Raw genomic sequence first — 20,639 nt, 5'->3', positions numbered from 1 at the left:
GCAAATACAATTCAGGTTGCCTGCAATATTCTTGTTAGTCCATTCTAGCCTTCGAGCTATCTTTTGTCTTACCTTTAAAATCCATGACTGTAATGAACAAATTATAAAAATAATTCTTCTCAATATGTATGACATCAAGATTGTGTCGGAGTAGATTATCCTTCCAATAGGGAAACTCCCAAAATATACTTTGTTTCGTCCAATTATGAGTAACACCATATCCAGAGAATCTAAAAGGTGGAGCCTCATGAACTTTAGTGAAGTTCTGCACCCTATCCCAAATTTCCTCACCCGAAAGTATCGGAGGTGGCGAATCATGTTCAACTATATTATTTTTTGAAAGCATTTTTTATTCTTCTAAACTCATGATCAGCAGTCAAGAACTAACGGTGACAATCAAACCATGATTGCTTTCGACCATGTTTTAAGATGAACGCTTTACCATTTTCCATGCAGTAAGGACAAGCTAACTTCCCAGCAGTCATCCACCCATACAACATTCCATACTTAGAAAAATCATTAATAGTCCACATTAAATTAGCACACAAGTTGAAATTCTGCTTGGTTGTTATGTCATATGTTTCAACACCATCATACCACAACTGTTTTAGTTCATCAATCAAAGGTTGTAAATATAAATCAATCAAACATTATGGATTACGTGGACCGGGGATAATACAATTTAAAAATATATATGAACTAGTCATACACAACTCAGGCGGTAGATTATAAGGTGTAAGAAATACATGCCAACATGAATATGGTGTCACAGATATAGAAAATGGTGTGAATCCATCCGCACACAAACCTAACTGAATGTTTCTTGGTTCACTAGCATAATCTGGATATGTCCTATCAAACTGCTTCCAAGCTTCTCCATCTGAAGGATGACACATAACACTAGGTGGTCTTCTATTTTTAAAGTGTCATCTCATATGAGGAACAAAAATCATCGATGTGTATAACCTCTTTAATCTAGGTATAGGAGGTAAATAATGCATTTCCTTCACAGCAACCATATTCCAGCTGGAAAGTCTCTTGAAACGAGGCTTTTCACAGAATTTACAACTTTCTAATATAATATAACATGCAACCATCTTCACAACAATCAATTCTCATCGACGAAAGTCCTAACCTAGAAACCAATCTCTTTGCCTTATAGAAATCACCAGGAAAGTTGATATCTGGGTCAACTAGTTCACTAATAAGGTCAATGAAAGAGTCCATGGACACTTGAGAAATATTCCAATCAGATTTGATACTTAGAAATCTAGCTGTAACAGATAACTCAGAGTGCGGACTTCCTTTACGTAGTGGACGACTAGCTTCCTCTAACTGTTCATAAAAATGTTTTGCATCATCGTTAGTAGTCTGTTCAACATTTTCATCGGGCTCAACACCGAAGTGCATCCCAAAAGCATCCGTAACCATATCATTAATTCTAGAATCTTGATTCATATTCTCCACCAACCTACTACTTTCACCAGCAACCATGTTATGAAATATTCCATAGCTACTATCGATCTCTCCTTGATTAGTCTACACAAAGTAATTCTCTATAAACCCCTACTATAAAGATACATCTTAACTTTCTCCAGTTTCTTAAAATTCACACCATCGAACTTGACACAAGGACACCTCATTACTCCTTCAATTTGGTATGATGAAAGTGACATTGTATGTCTAATAAAGATATCAACCCCTTCTATAAAATCCTCCCTCAATTTCCACCGATTATGATAATTCCTATTGTACATCCAAGTACGATGTTCCATCTATACAAAGAAAACAAAAATAAATTGAGATATTTCCATAAGTATTAGCACTGCTTAATTTATTCTACAATTATAAATTAATTAATTAATTTTTAGTTAATTAGATAATTAATTTTTTCTAATTAAATTATAATAAATATAATTAATTATGATTAATACAATTTAAACATAAACTATAAGTTCAATTCATATCCTAAAAGTTTAATCCATACCCTAAAAGTTCAATTCATATCCTAAAAGTTCAATGCATACCCTAAATACTTCAATTCATACCCTAAACAATTCAATTAACCTCACAAAACATAAGCCCTTAGCAATTCAATTCATACCCTTAAATTCAATTCATATCCTAAAAGTTCAATGCATACCCTAAATAATTCAATTCATATCCTAAACAATTCAATTAACCTCATAAAACATAAGCCCTTAAAATTTCAATTCATGCCCTAAAAGTTCAATTCATATCCTAAATGTTCAATGCATACCCTAACCAATTCAATTCATACCCTAAAAAAATCAATTAACCTCACAAAACATAAGCCCTTAACAATTCAATTCATACCCTAAAAGTTCAATTCATACCCTAAATATTAAACGCATACCTTAATTAATTCAATTCATACCCTAAATAATTCAATTAACCTCACAAAACATAAACTCTTAACAATTCAATTCATACCCTAAACGTTTAATTCATACCCTAAATATTTAATGCATACCCTAAACAATTCAATTAATCTCATAAAACATAAACTCTTAACAATTCAATTCATACCCTAAAATTTCAATTGACAAGAACTAAACCCTAAAAACTCAATTCAATTCAAAGTTAAACATTCAATTCCTAACTAAACTATTCAATTCAATACAAACTTAAACATTCAATTTACACTCTAAGTAATTCAATTCAATTCAAAGTTAACAAGACCTAAACCCTAAAATTTTAATTCAATTCAAAGATAAACAATCAATTTAAACACTAATTAACTAATTCATATATTTTTCCCTACTCACAAAATTGCAATATTTTTTCAAGTGAAATGCATATCCAAAAAAAAATTTAAATTCCAAAATATCATTATTCAATTCAACTCTAACTACTATTTTTTTTAAAATAAATTATAATTTTAATGTCCAAACGCCTACTTAATTTTGATTACGTGATTCTTGTAGTGTCCTTTTGGACGACAATGGTCTCTAACTATCTTGTGTGTCTTCCTTTTACTTTTTGCACGATACTCTCTTTCTCTTTCCTTTGGTTATAAATAGAGTAGCCATATGCAATTATTTCTCACCAAATTCACTTCTCCATAAACCAAAACAATATTAATCCTTCAATTTGAAACTACAAATTATGGCACTCCTTTGTGCAAAACTTGCTTTCTGCTTTCTTGTCTTATCACTAAGATTGCAGAGTAGTAAAGGTGATTATGGAAGATGGGAAACTGCTCATGCTATATTCTAATTCTATGGTGGTGGTGATGCCACTGGTACAATGGGTAAGTTTAAATATATCTTTATAGGGGGAAGGGAATGAGAATTTGAGCTAATTAAGGGTTAATAATTAAATTGCAGGTGTTTACCCAAAAAACGGATAGAGTTGAATTTGTACGTAGTTCTAAGGGTATGTGGTATAATTTGACACAAATCGTAAGAGTAAAATGGAAATATCGAATATATACTGTGAAGAGTAAAAAAATAAGCAAAGGTGAAAGGAGGATGATTTATGGATTGAGCAAGATGAGCCAATCTATGAAGCTAAAAGAGGATAATTCTTCAGTATGAGAGTATATGATATTTGAGTTATAGTGTATGCAAAACTTGATGCTTTACAGAAATAATAACCAACCCCTTTATAGTGGAGGGGTCCTACTTTAGATACAATTAAAAATACATAGTGGGAGACCTATGATAAATCAGCTTTTCCATAATTCCTGCCAAGATTCTCTCTCCTAGTGCGGTTGCAACGGCTCTTGTCTATGTGCTCGATATTATCTCAAGCTCGATATCGACTCGAGCTCTCGATCTTGACTCGAGTTCGATTCTGATTCTGAGCCTTGTATTGATTCGGGGACAATATTGATCAGTCTCTGCCTCATAAGCTCAGTAACTTCATCATAATTCGATTTGGATTCGAGATCGATAATGATATCGAGCTCGACATTGATCGGTTCCTAGGGCTCAACACTTGATTACCTAATTTCAGACCTCAACCTGATCTTCGATCCAATGCATTACTATTTTGACCAGTTCGTACGAAGGACTAATCGATTTTTATCGTATACAGATAGTCCCCTCGTTTCTTGGGAAGGATGTAGCGAGAAACGACATGATTTTTCAACGGTACGATTAGATATATACTGACATTTGCATCGAATCCGATCATGACGTGCTTGTCCCGTCGGTTCAGTTTACCTAGGCATTTAATGCGTGTCAGACGATGGTCGGCCATTATCAAAATTGAACAGCCATTGCTCTACCTATAAATAACCCTTTTTCACTTTTAATCACTTTTACATCTCCAAACTCTAAATTTTCTTATTTCTTTCTCACACCTTCTGAATTCATTCGTAAATCTGTGATTCTTCTCTGCAAAATCCTTCTTCAAAACACCATATCTTTGTTATCTCCTTCTTTAAATACAAAAATGGTGAAAACATCAAAAATCGTCTCCTAAAAAGAAAAAGTTTCTTCTTCCCAATCTACCGCCGATAAAACACCAGTGGATCCACAGCCTGAGGAGGGCGTTTTCGTGGCGTGTGTTCTTACCTCCGATTTTAAGGTTGACAAAGGCTCTTCGATTTCGGGCCAATGTGAGCCGGTATTGAGATATATGTGTTTGATAACCTGGGTATATCTCGAACAGATAAGAAAAGATTGTAACTGGGGGAACAAAGTAGTGGTAGTCCCGTCTCCCGAAGAGGATATTACTACTCATTTGGAAGGGTTTTTGAGTGTGTACACTTACCCTTTCACGTTAGGTTCTGTTATCAAGCATAGATGAGGACAAGGATCAAGGCTGGATGGGAAGATTCGTTCGAGTGAAGACGTCGGACCTAATACCGGCCGAGAAGATGCCATTTCCTGAAGAATGGAACGTGAAGCGTAAGTGTAACTCGGCTGTTATCTCCCATTGTTTTGTCCCTTCGTTTCCTTTCTTACTGATATCCCCTTTTGTGGTGCAGTGGTTACTTGGATGCCTGGTACGGTTCCCGACCTCAAGGACTGGGCAATGGCTTCGACTTCTACGTACGCCGAGCACTCATGGCGCGATTTGTCAAAGGGCCGATGGGAGGCCAAAAATTACGGCAATCTCCTTTCTCGCATCATTGATAGTTCGAACTGTTTTTCGTACACTCAAATCAATTTTCTTGTGTGTAGGTTTGGGCAAGGATGCGGTTTTGAGACCCCTGTCCGGCCAGGAGGAAACTTCGGCCCCGGTTTCTAAATCGGTGAAGGATAATAAGAGAAAAAGGGCCTCTACTTCTGAAAACCCAAAATCAAAGGCTCGTAAGTCAAGGAAGAATACCATCCCTTTAACTTTAGAATAAGTTCGACATCTTAGGGATGAAGATGAGGAAGAAGAAAAGACGACGGGTCCGTACTGGTGGCCCGAGTGAAGAAAACCATCGATGCCCCACAGGCAGCTGGATCGATGGTGGTTTACCAGGCTCTGCCTCGAACTGAGGGTATATCAAAGAAAGATTTGGGCAAAGTCCCTGAGCCGTTGGGGATCGAGGATATCTCCCATCGAAGTCAACGGATGGTGGATATGTCTGAAGGGGCCGTCCCTGACTCTCTTCAAACCGAAGAGAATGCCCCATGTGACTCACTTGGGGCAGTAGTAATCGAAGACTCGCCCACTTTCCCTGCTTTTTCCGAAGGGGCGATTCGGGAAGCCCAAGATTTGGGGGCCCTCGATATGAACCGATCTCATGAAGGGGAGGATCCCTTCTGCGATTTGTTTACTGGGGTCGAGGAAGCTGCTGGCCCTAGTGATGTGTCGGGCCTTTTCTGCGAAGTGTAGCAAGCTCTGAATCGGGTAAGCTTTAACTCTGTTTGTTGATATTACTTTTATGTTTGTTTTTCTTTTCTAACTTCGTTTCTTCTTTCTTTGTAGGCCGCAACAGTTCATCGAGAAGCATGTTCTCAGTCTTGAACTGAGCTGCGTCGATACGAGGCCGACCTTCAATGGGTCACGGAGGAGAAGAACGCCCTTAAACTCCTCTTAGGGAAAAGGGGAGAGGAAATCAAAAACCTCCGAGCTGAGTTGACCAAGGCTCACCAAGATCAGACCGATCTGTCCGAGCAAGTAATGATACTATTAAAAGCATATGGACTCGATACCGGAACGATTGCTAATTTTTCAGTCTCACAGCTATAATAGAAACTTGAGATGATAGGGAAACTCCGTGAGGAGGTCGATGTGATAAAAGCGGATTCCTTGAAGTGGAAAGAAGGTATGGACCGCTTTGCTGCAGAGAAAGAGGCTGCTCGAGCCCAACTATTATCGGCCGAAAACCAACTTCAAAGTATGAAGGAGAAAAGCTTGGTTCAAGCAAGAAGAATAGAGGAGCTCGAGGCTCGGTTGGCCTCTGAACTTTCCAAGGAAGAATCTGACGTCAAAAAGGCAAAGGCCGATGCGGATGCATTCGTGGCCATCTATCAGGCCGATACTGAAGCTGCTCAGATACAAGCAAGAGAGGTAGTTAAGACTGCCAACACTCGAGCACATTGGGTTGCCGAACTTGCTAAGTGCCGATCTCGGAGGGAGACCCTCGAGGAGATCCATGCTCGAGGTTTCGATCTCACTGAAGAGATAAAAAGGGCTATAGAGCTCGAAGTCGATGCTGAAGCCTTGGCTTCCGATGATGATGATGATGATGATGATGGGAGCAAGAGCGGGTACGAGAGCGGAGAGGATCCCGATGGAGAAGAGACCGCCCTCGGAGATAACCAAGAAAATTAGCCCTTATGTTTTCATTTCGGACGTTACAAACAATATTATATATATATATATATATATAAATATCTTTTCTTTTCCCGACTTGCCTCTATTTTATTTTTTGCCTTGTGAAGATTTTGTTTCATTCATGCCTTATGAATGTTTTCATAAGGCTTTAGGCAATTGGATCGAATTTGGACCTTGTAGACTTTATAACCGAGTGAGTGCTTGCTCAAAATTGAAATGAGGTAGCATGTAGGCATAGTAGTTGGGTGGGTGATTGCTCGAACTCGAAGTAATATAGCTCGTAGGCTTAATGGTCAAGTGAGTGCTTGCCCGAACTTGAAATAAGAGTAGCCCGTAGGCTTAGTAGTCGAGTGAGTGATTCGAACTTGAAGTAATGTAGCCCGTAGGCTTAAAAGTCGAGTGAGTGCTTGCTCGAACTCAAAATAAGAGTAGCCCATTGGCTTAGTAGTCGAGTGAGGGCTTGCTCGAACTCGGAATAAAAATAGCCCGTAGGCTTAGTCGAGTGAGTGATTCGAACTCATCGTAATATAGCCCATAGGCTTTATGGTTGAGTGAGTACTTGCTCGAACTCGAAATAGGGTAGCCCTTGGGCTTCGTAGTTGAGTGAGTGTTGCTCGAACTCGTTGATTTACCTTAAGCCTGTTTGCATAATAAATCTCGAAATAGAGGAATATTTCTTGGATATAAGATATCGGTAAAGAAGAAATTTTTCTTTGTAAGTCATTATACATGTGTTCATATTTTGCGTCAGGGCTCGTGCCAACTACATGAGCATGGTTCGTTTTGACAATTTGGCTCTTACAATTTTTCCTATTGGAACCATGTTGTTATGAGGTAACGTTGTTGCATCGAACTTGATATATTTGAGGGGTAATGCCCCCCAGTATTCGAGGTCGATTGTAAAGAGGCCTCAGATACTGTCAAATTGCTTCTAAGTTATCATGATCAATGGTTGCCTCATTAAAAACCTTGCCGAAAAACTCATTTGGGATAAAACCGGTCTAAGGGAAAAAGAGTGCAACGCGTGCTTTCAAACCTAGGGCTTCGTATTGAAGGATCCATCCTTGTTCCTGATTGAACTTCTGCAAGGGTTAGCTGGGATATAAAAACGAATATGGGAGGGTCGTACCTTAGCAGTAGTATCGTTTTAGGTGCGACACATTCCAATTGCTTGATAGTTTTTTGCCATTTATAATACCGAGCTTGTAGAATCCTTTACCGACGTTTTCGAGAACCTGATACAGTCCTTCCTAGTTTGGACCCAGTTTTCCTTCATTTGGATTTCGGGTACTGAGGGTGATTTTCCTTAGCACTAAGTCCCCGATTTTAAAATGGCAAAGCTTGGATCTTCGATTATAGTATCTTTTGATTCGCTGTTTTTGGACGGCCAATTGGACGAGAGAAGCTTCTCGTTTTTCATCCGATAATTCGAGGCTAGTATTCATAGCCTCGTGATTTGACTCTTTTGTTGTATATCAAAACCTGGCACTGGGTTCCCCGACTTCGACTGGAATCAAGGCTTCGGAGCCATATACAAAGGAGAACGGGGTTGCCCCCGTACTAGATTTTCATGTTGATCGATATGCCCAAAGAACTTCAAGTAGAATTTCTCTCCATTTTCTCTTAGCATCGTTCAACCTTTCTTTAGGTTTTGAATGATAGTCTTGTTTGTCGATTTGGCTTGTATGTTCCCACTAGGGTGATATGGTGTTGATAATATCCTTTTTATTTTGTGGTCTTCGAGGAATTTCGTCACTTTGCCGCCGATAAATTGTTTACCATTGTCACACACTATTTCGGCGGCTATCCCAAATCGACATACGATATGATCCCAGATGAAGTCTATAACCTCTTTCTCCCTTATTTTTCGAACGACTGTGCTTCAACCCATTTAGAGAAATAGTCATTCATAAATAAAATGAATTTAGCTTTACCTGGGGCCGATGGCAGAGGGCCGACGATATCCATTCCCCATTTCATGAATGACCATGGGGATAGGACTGAGTGTAGTTGCTCTCCGGGCTGATGAATCATCGGTGCAAACCTTTGATATTTGTCACATTTTCGAACAAAGTCCTTTGCATCTTTGTCCATATCAATCCAATAATATCCTACTCTGATTATTTTTCGGACTAATGAATCGACACCGAAATAATTTCCACAAATACCCTCATGAATCTCACGTAGGATGTAGTCAGTGTCTCCTGGACCTAAGCATACTGCCAATGGTCCATCAAATGTCCTTCGGTACAATGTTCCATCTGCAGTCAATCTAAATCGAGCAGCTTTGGTTCGTAGGGCCCTCAAATTTTTAGGATCCGATGGAGCTTTCCGTTCTCCAAGTATTCAATATACTTATTCCTCCAATCCCATGTTAAGCTTGTAGAATTTATCTCCGTATGACCTTCCTCGATCACGGATCTCGAGAGTTGAACGACAGTCCCCGAGTTGATCTCATCTTCCTCGACCGATGATCCCAAATTTTCCAGTGCATCAGCCTCACTGTTTTGTTCTCGAGGTACATGCTGTAAAGTCCATTCTTTGAAATGGTGCAAAGTTACCTGCAGTTTGTCCAAATACCGTTGCATTCTATCCTCTCGAACTTCGAAGGTTTTGTTTACTTGATTTACCACCAGTAAAGAGTCACATTTGGCTTCAACGACTTCTGCTCCCAAGCTTTTAGCTAGCTCGAGACCTACAATCATGGCCTCATACTTAGCCTCGTTGTTAGTCAACCTAGTAGTTTTGATAGATTGCCCAATAGTGCTACCCGTAGGCGGCTTTAAAACGATGCCTAGCCCAGACCCTTTCACGTTCAAAGCCCCGTCTGTGAAAAGGATCCATACCCCCGATGATGTACCCGGTTTCAACAAGAGTTCTTTTTCGACTTCGGGTACGAGGGTTGGCATGAAATCAGCCATACAATCCGCTAAAATTTAAGACTTGATGGCCATACGAGGTTGATATTCGATATCGTAGCCACTGAGTTCGACGGCCCATTTGGCCAATCGGCCTGAAAGTTCGGGCTTGTGCAAAATATTACGAAGTGGGTAAGTGGTTAATACACATATGGGGTGACATTGAAAGTATGGTCTTAGCTTTCTAGAGGCGCTTATCAGTGAAAATGCCAATTTCTCTAAGTGTGGATATCTAGTTTCTGCTTCCCATAAGGTTCGACTTACATAATAAACGGGAAATTGAGTAACTTGCTCTTCTCGAACTAGGACACCACTTACCACGATTTCTGATACTGCCAAGTACAAGCAAAGTTTCTCGTCTGCTTTTGGAGTATGAAGTAATGGTGGGCTCGATAGATATCACTTCAATTCTAAGGCAGCAATCCGTCCCGTTAGCATCTGTACGACTTTTACACTGTCCACGATGGCGATGTCTTCGATAGCCTTGATTTTATCGGGGTTGATCTTGATCCCCCGATTTGATACCATGAAGCCGAGGAACTTGCCCGAACCGACCCCGAAAGAACATTTCTCGGGGTTAAGCTTCATGTTGTATTTCCTTAAAATCTCGAATGTTTCTTGTAAATGAGCCAAATGGTCCTCTGCGTGCAGGGACTTAACTAGCATGTCATCAATAAAAACTTCCATTGATTTAACAATTTGTTCCTCGAACATTTTATTTACTAGGCGTTGGTAAGTAGCTCCTGTATTTTTTAGCCCGAAGGGCATCACATTATAACAATATGTTCCATACATGGTGACAAATGAAGTCTTTTGCTAGTCTTCTGGGTTCATTTGGATTTGATTATACCCGGAATAGGCATCGAAAAAAGTAAGGACCTCGTGGCCGGTCGTGGCATCGATCATGCGATCGATGTTGGGCAGCGGAAAAGAATCTTTGGGGCACGCCTTGTTTAATTCCTTATAATTTACACACATTCTAAGTTTGTTCCCTTTTTTAGGAACTACAACTAAATTGGCTAACCATTCGGGTTATTTTACCTCCCAAATAGACCCTATTTTAAGAAGTTTAGTTATCTCGTCTTTTATGAATATGTGCTTTACCTCGGACTGGGGTTTTCTCTTTTGCTTTACCGGTTTGAACCTAGGGTCCAGGCTTAGCCGATGTGTCATCATATCCGGTGGGATCCCTGTTATATCTAAGTGGGACTAAGCAAAATAATCTATGTTATCGATAAGAAATTGAATAAGCCTTTTCCTGAGTTCAGGGGTTAATCCCGTTCCCAGGTATACCTTTCGTTCGGGCAAATGCTCAATTAGTACGACTTGCTCCAGTTATTCGATCGTTGATTGGGTAGCGTCGGAATCATCTGGGATCACGAAGGATCGAGGGATCCTTTGTTAATCATCTTTGTCAATCTTTTGATTTTTTAGTTGGGTTGAAGCTGACGTCTGTGATTGCTATTTGGCATCTCGTTACCCTTTTGAGTCCGACCTTGTTGACATAGGTGAGGATATCGGAATTTCTTCTTCGACAGCAAACATTTCTCTTACGGCCGGTTGTTTTCCGCACACTATTTTGACTCCCTCCGATGTTGGGAATTTAAGAACCTGGTGGAGGGTCGAAGGTAAAACTCTCATATTGAGGATCCATGGCCTTCCAAAAAGGGTGTTGTACCTCATGTCACCTTCGATTATGAGGAACTTCGTTTCCTGGATGGTCAGGGCCACGTTTATCGGCAGAATTATCTCGCCTTTGGTGGTTTCACATGCCATATTGAATCCGTTTAGAACCAGGGTTGCGGGTATGACCTGGTCCTGTAGACCTAGTTGTTCTACAACCTTCGATCTAATAATGTTGGCTGAGCTACCTGGATCAATTAACACATGCTTAACTTTAGTTTTATTCATAAGTACGGATATTACCAGTGCATCGTTATGAGGTTGCATGACTCCTTCTGCATCTTCATCATTAAAGGACAAGGTTCCTATGGGTGCGTAATCCTGAGTTCGAGCTCGCTTTTCTCTCATAACCGATGTCTTAGTGTGTTTAAGCACCAGCCCTTGAGGGGTGTCGACGCCGCCGATGATTATGTGGATGATGTGCTGTGGTTCTTCCTGTTCATTTTGTTTGCCGAAATCCCTATTTTTGAAATGGTTTTTGTCCCTGTCGCTTAAAAATTCTTGAAGGTGCCCTTTATTGAATAACCTCTTCTCTTAGTTGCCTGCAATCTTCTATTCTGTGCCCATGGGTGCCATGATATTCGCACATTTAATTGGGATTCCTCTGGGCAGGATCGGTCTGCATGGCTCGAGGCCATTTAGTGTCTTTGATGTGTCCGATAGCTGACACGATGGCGGATGCATCAATGCTGAAGTTATACTCCGATAACTGTGGTGCTTCCTTAGGTCCGGTAGGCTTGTCGAACCCATTTCTATTCATCAGCCCCTGAGACCCTTAACCTCGATCAGTTCTTTTGTTGCCTTGTCCGGGGTTACGTCGATTCATTGATTCTATAGTTTCCACTATACGGTCGGTATCGGTCCTTGATCGGACCTTGTTCTCGATTGATATCCCTTCTAGCAGCGGGTTCAAACCCCAACTGATCGTCTTCGACTCTAATTTTTGATTGGTACCGATTGTGCATGTCGGCCCAAGTAATAGTTGGGTACTCGATCAGGATATGCTTCAACCACCGTGAAGCCGTCGAACTTCGTTCGTTTAAACCTTGAGTGAAAGCCTGAACAACCCAATCATTTATGACTGGTGGCAGATCCATTCGTTCCATTTGAAAACAAGATACGAACTCCCTCAGCATCTCGTTATCCTTCTGTCTTACCTTGAACAGGTCCGACTTTCTGGTCTCGACCTTTATGGCCCTGGCGTGTGCTTTTACGAAGGAATCTATAAGCATAGCAAAAGAATCGATAGAATTAGATGGTACATTGTGATACCATATCATTGCTCCCTTTGACAGGGTTTCACCGAATTTTTTCAATAATCCGAATTCAATTTCATCGTCCTTAAGGTCGTTCCCTTTGATGGCACATGTGTAAGAGGTGACATGTTTGAAGGGGTCGGTAGTTCCGTTATATTTAGTAATCTCGTGCATTCGGAATTTCTTAAGGATCGGTTTAGGAGCCGCGCTTGGGGGGAATGGCTTTTGTATGGATTTTTTGGAATCTAAGCCCTTTAATATCGGTGGTGCCCCCGGGATCTGATCAACCCTGGAGTTATATATTTCCACCTTTTTGTTGTTTGCCTCGATCCTCCTTTCACCTGATTCTATTCTTTTGGTCAGTTCTTCGAACATCTTAGCAATTTCGGGATTAGTCCTCGACTCTTGCTCATTTGACCTTACTATAGCTGGTTCCGTTCTATGGGCGATTTCTCGGGGTGGACTGGGCTCCGTCTTGCTCGGTGTCTGGGTTTGACTCTATAACTGAGCTATTGCTGCCTGTTAAGCTTGCAATATTTTGAAAATCATGTGCAAGCTGACGCCATTTTCCTCGATGTTATGGGTATCTTGAGTTACAGACCGAGTGCCACCTTGAATGTTGTTTTCAGGTTCAGAATATAGGTTTGCCTCAATGGTCACATGCGAATTAAAGTCTAATGGCACTTCTATTCGAGCTCCAACGGCATCGACAAGAGGCATTCCGGCCCTGGGCGTCAAGTTGTTGTTCTCACCTTGAAGGCCAGCTTCATTGTCGATAGGTAATACCATTTAATTTGAGAGTATGTCGTTGCCAATCCGAAATCAAAGGCACTTCCGAAAATAAGCTTAAAATGGTGTGTTTTTGTAGATTCGTATCAAATAATCACTATTATCCTTAGCCCTACGGTGGGCGCTAAACTGTTTACTCGAAAAACGGATAGAGTTAAATTTGTACGTAGTTCTAAGGATATGTGATATAACTTGACACAAATCGTAAGAGTAAAATGGAAATATCGAATATATACTATAAAGAGTACAAAATAAGCAAAGTTGAAAGGAGGATGATTTAAGGATTGAGCAAGATGAGCCAATCTATGAAGCTAAAAGAGGATAATTCTTCAGTATGAGAGTATATGATATTTGAGTTGTAGTGTATGCAAAACTTGATGCTTTACAGAAATAATAACCAACCCCTTTATAGTGGAGGGATCCTACTTTAGATACAATTAAAAATACATAGTGGGAGACCCATGATAAATCAGCTTTTCCATAATTCCTGCCAAGATTCCCTTTCTTAGTGCGATTGCAACGGCTCTTGTCTATGAGCTCGATATTGTCTCGAGATCGATATCGACTCGAGCTCTCGATCTTGACTCGAGCTCGATTCTGATTCGTAGCCTTGTATTGATTCGGGGACAGTGTTGATCGGTCTCTTCTTCGTAAGCTCGGTAACTTCATCATAGTTCGATTTGTATTTGAGCTCGATAATGATATCGAGCTCGACATTGATCGGTCCCTAGGGCTCGAAGCTTGATGACCTGACTTCGGACCTCAACCTGATCTTCGATTCAATGCATTACCATTTCGACCAGTTCGTACGAAGGACTAACCGATTTTTACCGTATACAGCGGGAGGAGCATATGGATATGGGAATTTGTATGGGCAAGGATATGGAACTAATACTGCAGCATTAAGCACAGCATTGTTTGACAATGGCTTGTTTTGAGCCCAGATGGTGGTACCATTACTGTCACTGCTACTAACTTTTGCCCACCTAATTTTGCTTTGCCCAGTGACAATTGTGGGTGGTGCAATCCTCCTCGTCCCCATTTTGACATGCCTCAACCTGCTTATCTTCAAATTGCTCAATAGCATCGTCCTTGGTGTGTGAAGAAAGGAGGAATTCGGTTTATTATTAATGTACACTCTTACTTCAACTTGGTACTAGTCACCAATGTAGCAGGTCCAGGGGATATTCATTCTGTTTCAATTAAAGGATCTACAAGTGGTTGGCAGACTATGTCAAGGAATTGGGGTCAGAACTGGCAAACTAACTCTTACCTCAATGGCCAAACCCTTTCTTTTAGGCTCACAGCTGGTGATGGAACAACTATCACTACCAATTACGTATTTCTTTTTATGGGCAGCATACAATTTGTAATATGCATGATTTTTTGGGCACTGGTACTAGATTGTTTCCCTTAGAAATATATATAAGTACTAAAGAAGTGTGTAGTTGTCCTTAGTAACAAAAGGAGCCTGAGTAAGAGGTAGCTAAGTAGCACCCGCTTTTGGCCATCATTTGTAGTAAAGAAATGTTACTACTATTCATTAATGATTTATAAGATAAATATTGTGATCTGTTATGTGTAATTTCCAACTAACTTGATATGCTAAAATTATTTAATCGAAATTGATATCGGGTGATTTACAAATTTTTGGCCTTAAATTATGTTTGACAAAGGCATCCCAAAAATTGGCAATGTATAGCTGTATTGGCAATGTATAGGTGTATACGGTTAAAATCGGACCCACTCGATTTTACTATTTGACCGAGACCGGGAGATTACATCGAAGGACGGCCTCGTAACGAAACAGACTAAATCACGAGGACTAGGTACCAAGTTCAGGACCGAGATACCTGTCGAGATCAAGGCTAGTAGCGATCGAAGCCGAACAAGACAGTCATCGAGCAAGATCGAAGATAGCATAATAACAGAAAGGCGAGATATCCGTGGCTGGTCGAGGATCACGGCGTAAACCTCAGTGACTAGTCGAGGATCATCGCGTAAATCTCGGAACGGATCAAATCAGAAATGGTTAATTAGCTAAACATGAGATTTTCTTCTGTAATTAGAGTTATACCATAAGTAAAACTCCTCTACTATATAAAGGAGAGTATTAACCATTTGTAAGACACACTGTTTTCACGTAAAAAAGTCAATATAACGCTCTCTCTTTAGCTTATACTCTCTTGTTCACCAGCTTGCTTTATTTTTAACTATTTTGGTAACAATCAGTTTGAGGGCACCCTAGCTCGAGGGTTGAATTCCATTTTAATACTGGTTCGCTTTATTTTATAGTTTATTTATGTTGTTAATCTTCATATTTGTCTATCGGTATTAAGTGAAATCGTGTATCCTTAGAACCTCATTATAAGTTTAATTGTTATTCAATTTTTAGGGTAAATAGTTCGGCGCCCACCGTGGGGCTAAGGATAATAGTGATTGCTTAATACTAATTTCGATAACACACACTGCTTTATACTTGTTATCGTAAGAATCTTTTTCTTCAGGATAAACATGTCAAACTCACAAGCAGTACCTACACATGGTGACAACAACCTCGGATTTCACGGGGAAAACGACAACATAGCCACCCCAGGAATCGAGGTGCCTCAGGCCGACCTCGAAGGAGCACCAATTGCAAATCTCGTCGATATCAGTTCACATGTCGCCCTAAATGCAAATTTGGGCGTTGAGCCCGAAGGTAGTATACACAGGGAAGTTCGATCAGGTGGTTGAGGTACGCAGGGTGGAGAAGATTGTGGAGTTAGCCTCCAATTGATATTCAAAATGTTACAGGCTCAACAGGCCGCTATAGCACAACTACAAAATCAACACCGAACACCGAGTAGGATCGAACCAGAAATCGTTCAAAGGACCGATCCTGTGCCGGAAAGGTCGAATACCAACGAATCGGGGACTGACCCTGCCATTATAAAAATGTTCGAGGAGCTCACTAAATGGATTGAATCGGGAGAAAAGAAAATCGAGGTAAATGACAAGAAAGTAGAAACATACAACTCCCGGGTTGACCAAATACCGGGGGCACCGCCGATTCTAAAGGGTATGGATTCAAAGAAATTTGTAGAGAAGCCTTTCCCTCCAAGTGCGGCACTGAAACCCATTCCAAAGAAATACCGAATGCAAGAAATTCCTAAGTACAATGGGACCACTGACCCTAATGAGCATGTCACTTCTTATACATGCGCAATAAAAGGGAATGACTTGGAAGACGATGAGATTGAATCTGTTTTACTGAAAAAATTTGGAGAAACCTTGTCGAAAGGAGCAATGATATGGTACTACAATTTGTCGCCCAATTACATCGATTCCTTCGCCATGCTTGCAGACTCCTTCGTAAAAGCACATGCCGGAGCGATAAAGGTTGCAACTAGGAAGTCAGACCTCTTCAAGTTGAAACAAAAAGACAACGAAATATTGAGGGAATTTGTATCTCGGTTCCAGATGGAACGCATGGAACTACCACCGGTCACAGGTGATTGGGCTGTTCAAACCTTTACTCAGGGTTTGAACGAATGCAGTTTGGTGGCATCACGATAGCTAAAATAGAATTTAATTGAATATCCAGCGGTAACCTGGGCCGATGTACATAATCTGTACCAGTCAAAGATCAGGATAGAGGATGATCAATTGGGGACCCCTTCTGATTCTGTTTATCCAAACAGGCCCATCGGAAGAACTCAAAGGGATATCGACAGAGAACCCCGGTCGAACAGAGATCGGTATCAACCATACAATGCAGATCGTAGAAACAGTGGCCCATGACGCAATCCCATCCGAAATGATCAAAGAAACGATCGAGGACATAACTCTCGAGGGTTCATGAGCAAAAGTGGCTTTGATAAACATGCGGATCCCACAGATGCACCACGATTATCAGAATACAACTTCAGCATCGACGCATCAGGTATTGTATCAGCCATTGGGATAATCAAAGATACTAGATGGCCTAGAACCCTACAAACCGATCCATCACAAAGAAACCCCAATCAAATATGCAAATACCATGGTACACATGGTCATAGAACCGAAGACTGCAGACAACTAAGGGAGGAAGTGGCCCGTCTATTCAATGAGGGTCACCTTCGAGAATTTTTGAGTGACCGAGCTAAGAACCATTTCAGAGACAAGGATGCAAAAAGGAAAAACAAGCAGGAAGAACCACAACACATGATTCACATGATCATTGGCGGGGTCGATATTCCACAAGGGCCCGTGTTCAAACGCACTAAAGTATCAATCACCAGGGAAAAAGGAACTCGAGACTATGTGCCAGAGGTCACTTTATCATTCGATGATGAGGAAGCAGAAGGGATCTCACAACCCCACAATGATGCTTTGGTAATCTCTATCTTAATGAATAAAATTCAGATTAAACGTGTTTTAATTGATCTAGGAAGCTCGGCCAATATTATTCGATCGAGGGTTGTGGAGCAGCTTGGTCTACAAGATCAGATCATACCCGCAACTTGGATTCTCAATGGATTCAACATGGCGAGTGAAACAACTAAAGGTGAAATCACCCTACCAGTAAATATAGCCGGGACTATTCAAGAAACAAAGTTCCATGTGATCGATGGCGATATGAGATACAACGCACTGCCCGAAAGACCTTGGATTCATAACATGAGGGCATTCCCCTCAACCTTTCACCAAATGCTGAAGTTCCTAACACCGGATGAAGTAAAAATGGTGTATGGGAAACAACATGCTGCAAAAGAGATGTTCGCGATCGACGAAGTAATACCTGTATCGGCGCTTTCATCAACAAAGGGATTGGATCCCAAAGGAAAACAGGAAGCTAAATAGCAACCATAGCCAACAGCCTCGACTCAGTCGGAGAAGCAGGGAACAAACGAGGAAAATAACTACTGGATCCCTCGATCCTTCATAATCCCTGAGGATTCCGACGCCACCAAATCGACTGTCGAGGAACTAGAGCAAGTCATACTGATCAAGCATCTACCCGATCGAAAGGTATACCTAGGTACGGGGTTAACCCCTAAGCTCAGGGAAAAATTCATTGGATTTATTATTGATAATATGGATTGTTTTGCTTGGTCCCACCTAGATATGACAGGGATCCAACCGGAGATCACTACACATCGACTGAGCTTGGACTCGAAGTTCCGCCCGGTAAAACAAAAGAGAAGGCCTCAGTCCGAGGTAAAACATGTATTCATCAAGGATGAGGTAACCAAACTTCTCAAAATAAGATCCATTCGGGAGGTAAAATATCCCGAATGGTTAGCGAACGTAGTCATAGTCCTTAAAAAGGTAAATAAACTTAGAATGTGCGTAGACTATAAAGATTTAAATAAAGCATATCCTAAAGACTCTTTTCCTCTGCCGAATATCGATCGCATGATCGATGCCGCGGCCGGCCACGAGATCCTTAGTTTTCTCGATGCCTACTCTGGGTACAATCAAATACAAATGAACCCGGAGGATCAGGAAAAGACTTCGTTCATCACTAAGTACAGTACCTATTGTCATAATGTAATGCCGTTTGGACTAAAACAATGCTGGTGCAACTTATCAATGCGTAGTAAATCGAATGTTTGAAGAACAAATAGGTAAATCAATGGAGGTTTATATTGATGATATGCTAGTTAAGTCCCTGCGAGCAGAGGACCATTTGACAAATTTGTAGGAGACCTTCGATATACTAAGGAAATACAACATGAAGCTCAACCCGGAGAAATGTGCATTCGGGGTCGGCTCGGGCAAGTTCCTCGGCTTTATGGTATCAAATCGGGGAATCGAAATTAACCCCGATAAGATAAAGTCAATCGAAGACATCACAGCCGTGGACAATGTTAAGTCCGTACAAAGATTAACAGGGCGCATAGCCGCCCTAGGCCGATTCATCTCGAGGTCTTCAGATAGAAGTCATAAGTTCTTCTCACTGCTCAGAAAGAAGAACAATTTTGCATGGACCCCGGAATTTCAACAAGCATTGGAAGAATTAAAGCGGTACCTCTCGAACCCGCCACTGCTTCATACTCCAAAAAAGGACGAGTAACTCTACTTGTACTTAGCAGTCTCAAAAATCGCGATTAGTGGGGTCCTAGTTCGAGAAGAGCAAGGTACGCAATTACCTATTTACTATGTTAGTCGAACTTTAGGTGAGGCCGAGACTCAGAACCCACACTTAGAAAAATTAGCGCTTGCCCTAATAAGCGCCTCTAGGAAATTAAAACCATATTTTTAGTGTCACCTGATCTGCGTGGTGACTACTTATCCTCTTCGCAATATTTTGCATAAGCCCGAACTTTCGGGCCGATTGGCCAAATGGGCCGTCAAGATCAGTGGGTACGATATCGAGTATCGACCCCGAACGGCCATCAAGTCTCAAATCTTAGGGGACTTCATGGCCGAATTTACGCCAACCCTCATACCCGAGGTGGAAAAGGAACTATTAATAAAGTCGAGTACATCATAGGGGGTGTGGACCCTCTTCACAGACGGTTCTTCAAACGTGAAGGGGTCCGAGTTAGGCATCGTTTTGAAGCCACCCACGGGTAATACAACTAGACAGGCTATCAAAACTGCCAAGTTAACTAATAATGAGGCCGAGTATGAGGCCATGATTGTAGGTCTCGAGCTAGCTAAAGGTTTGGGAGCAGAAGTCATTGAGGCCAAATGTGACTCCTTGCTTGTGGTAAACCAAGTCAACAGAACCTTCGAGGTTCGAGAAGATCGAATGCAGAGATACTTAGACAAACTACAGGTGACTCTACATCGGTTTAAATAATAGACTCTACAACATGTGTCTCGAGAACAAAACAGCGAGGCCGATGCCCTTGCAAATTTGGGGTCATCAGTCGAAGATGACGAGATTAGCTCGGGAACTGTCGTACAACTTTCAAGGTTAGTAATCGAAGAAGGCCACCCCAAAATCAACTCCACAAGTCTAACCTGGGATTGGAGGAACAAATATATCGAATACCTAAAGAACGAGAATCTTCCATCGGACACTAGGGAATCGAGGACTCTACGTACGAAGGTCGCACGATTCACATTGGCCAAAGAACGGACACTGTATAGAAGGATGTTTGATGGACCATTAGCAATATATTTGGGACCAGGAGATACCGACTACGTCCTACGAGAAATCCACGAGGGCACCTGTGGAAATCATTCCGGTGCCGAATCATTGGTTCACAAAGTCATCAGAGCAGAATACTATTGGGCCGATATGAAAAAAGATACAAAAGAGTTTGTT

General features: G+C 41.0%; 1 pseudogene; it reads left to right on the top strand.

Annotated features, from left to right (window-relative positions):
• The first annotated feature begins 3,129 nt into the window (after positions 1-3,129).
• Positions 3,130-18,220, top strand: LOC104106020 (expansin-A4-like; annotated as a pseudogene).
• Positions 18,221-20,639: the final 2,419 nt, after the last annotated feature.

The sequence above is a fragment of the Nicotiana tomentosiformis genome, chromosome 7 (assembly GCF_000390325.3).
Source record: "Nicotiana tomentosiformis chromosome 7, ASM39032v3, whole genome shotgun sequence".
Lineage (NCBI taxonomy): Eukaryota > Viridiplantae > Streptophyta > Magnoliopsida > Solanales > Solanaceae > Nicotiana > Nicotiana tomentosiformis.
This window is presented reverse-complemented; position numbering and strand designations above follow the sequence as displayed.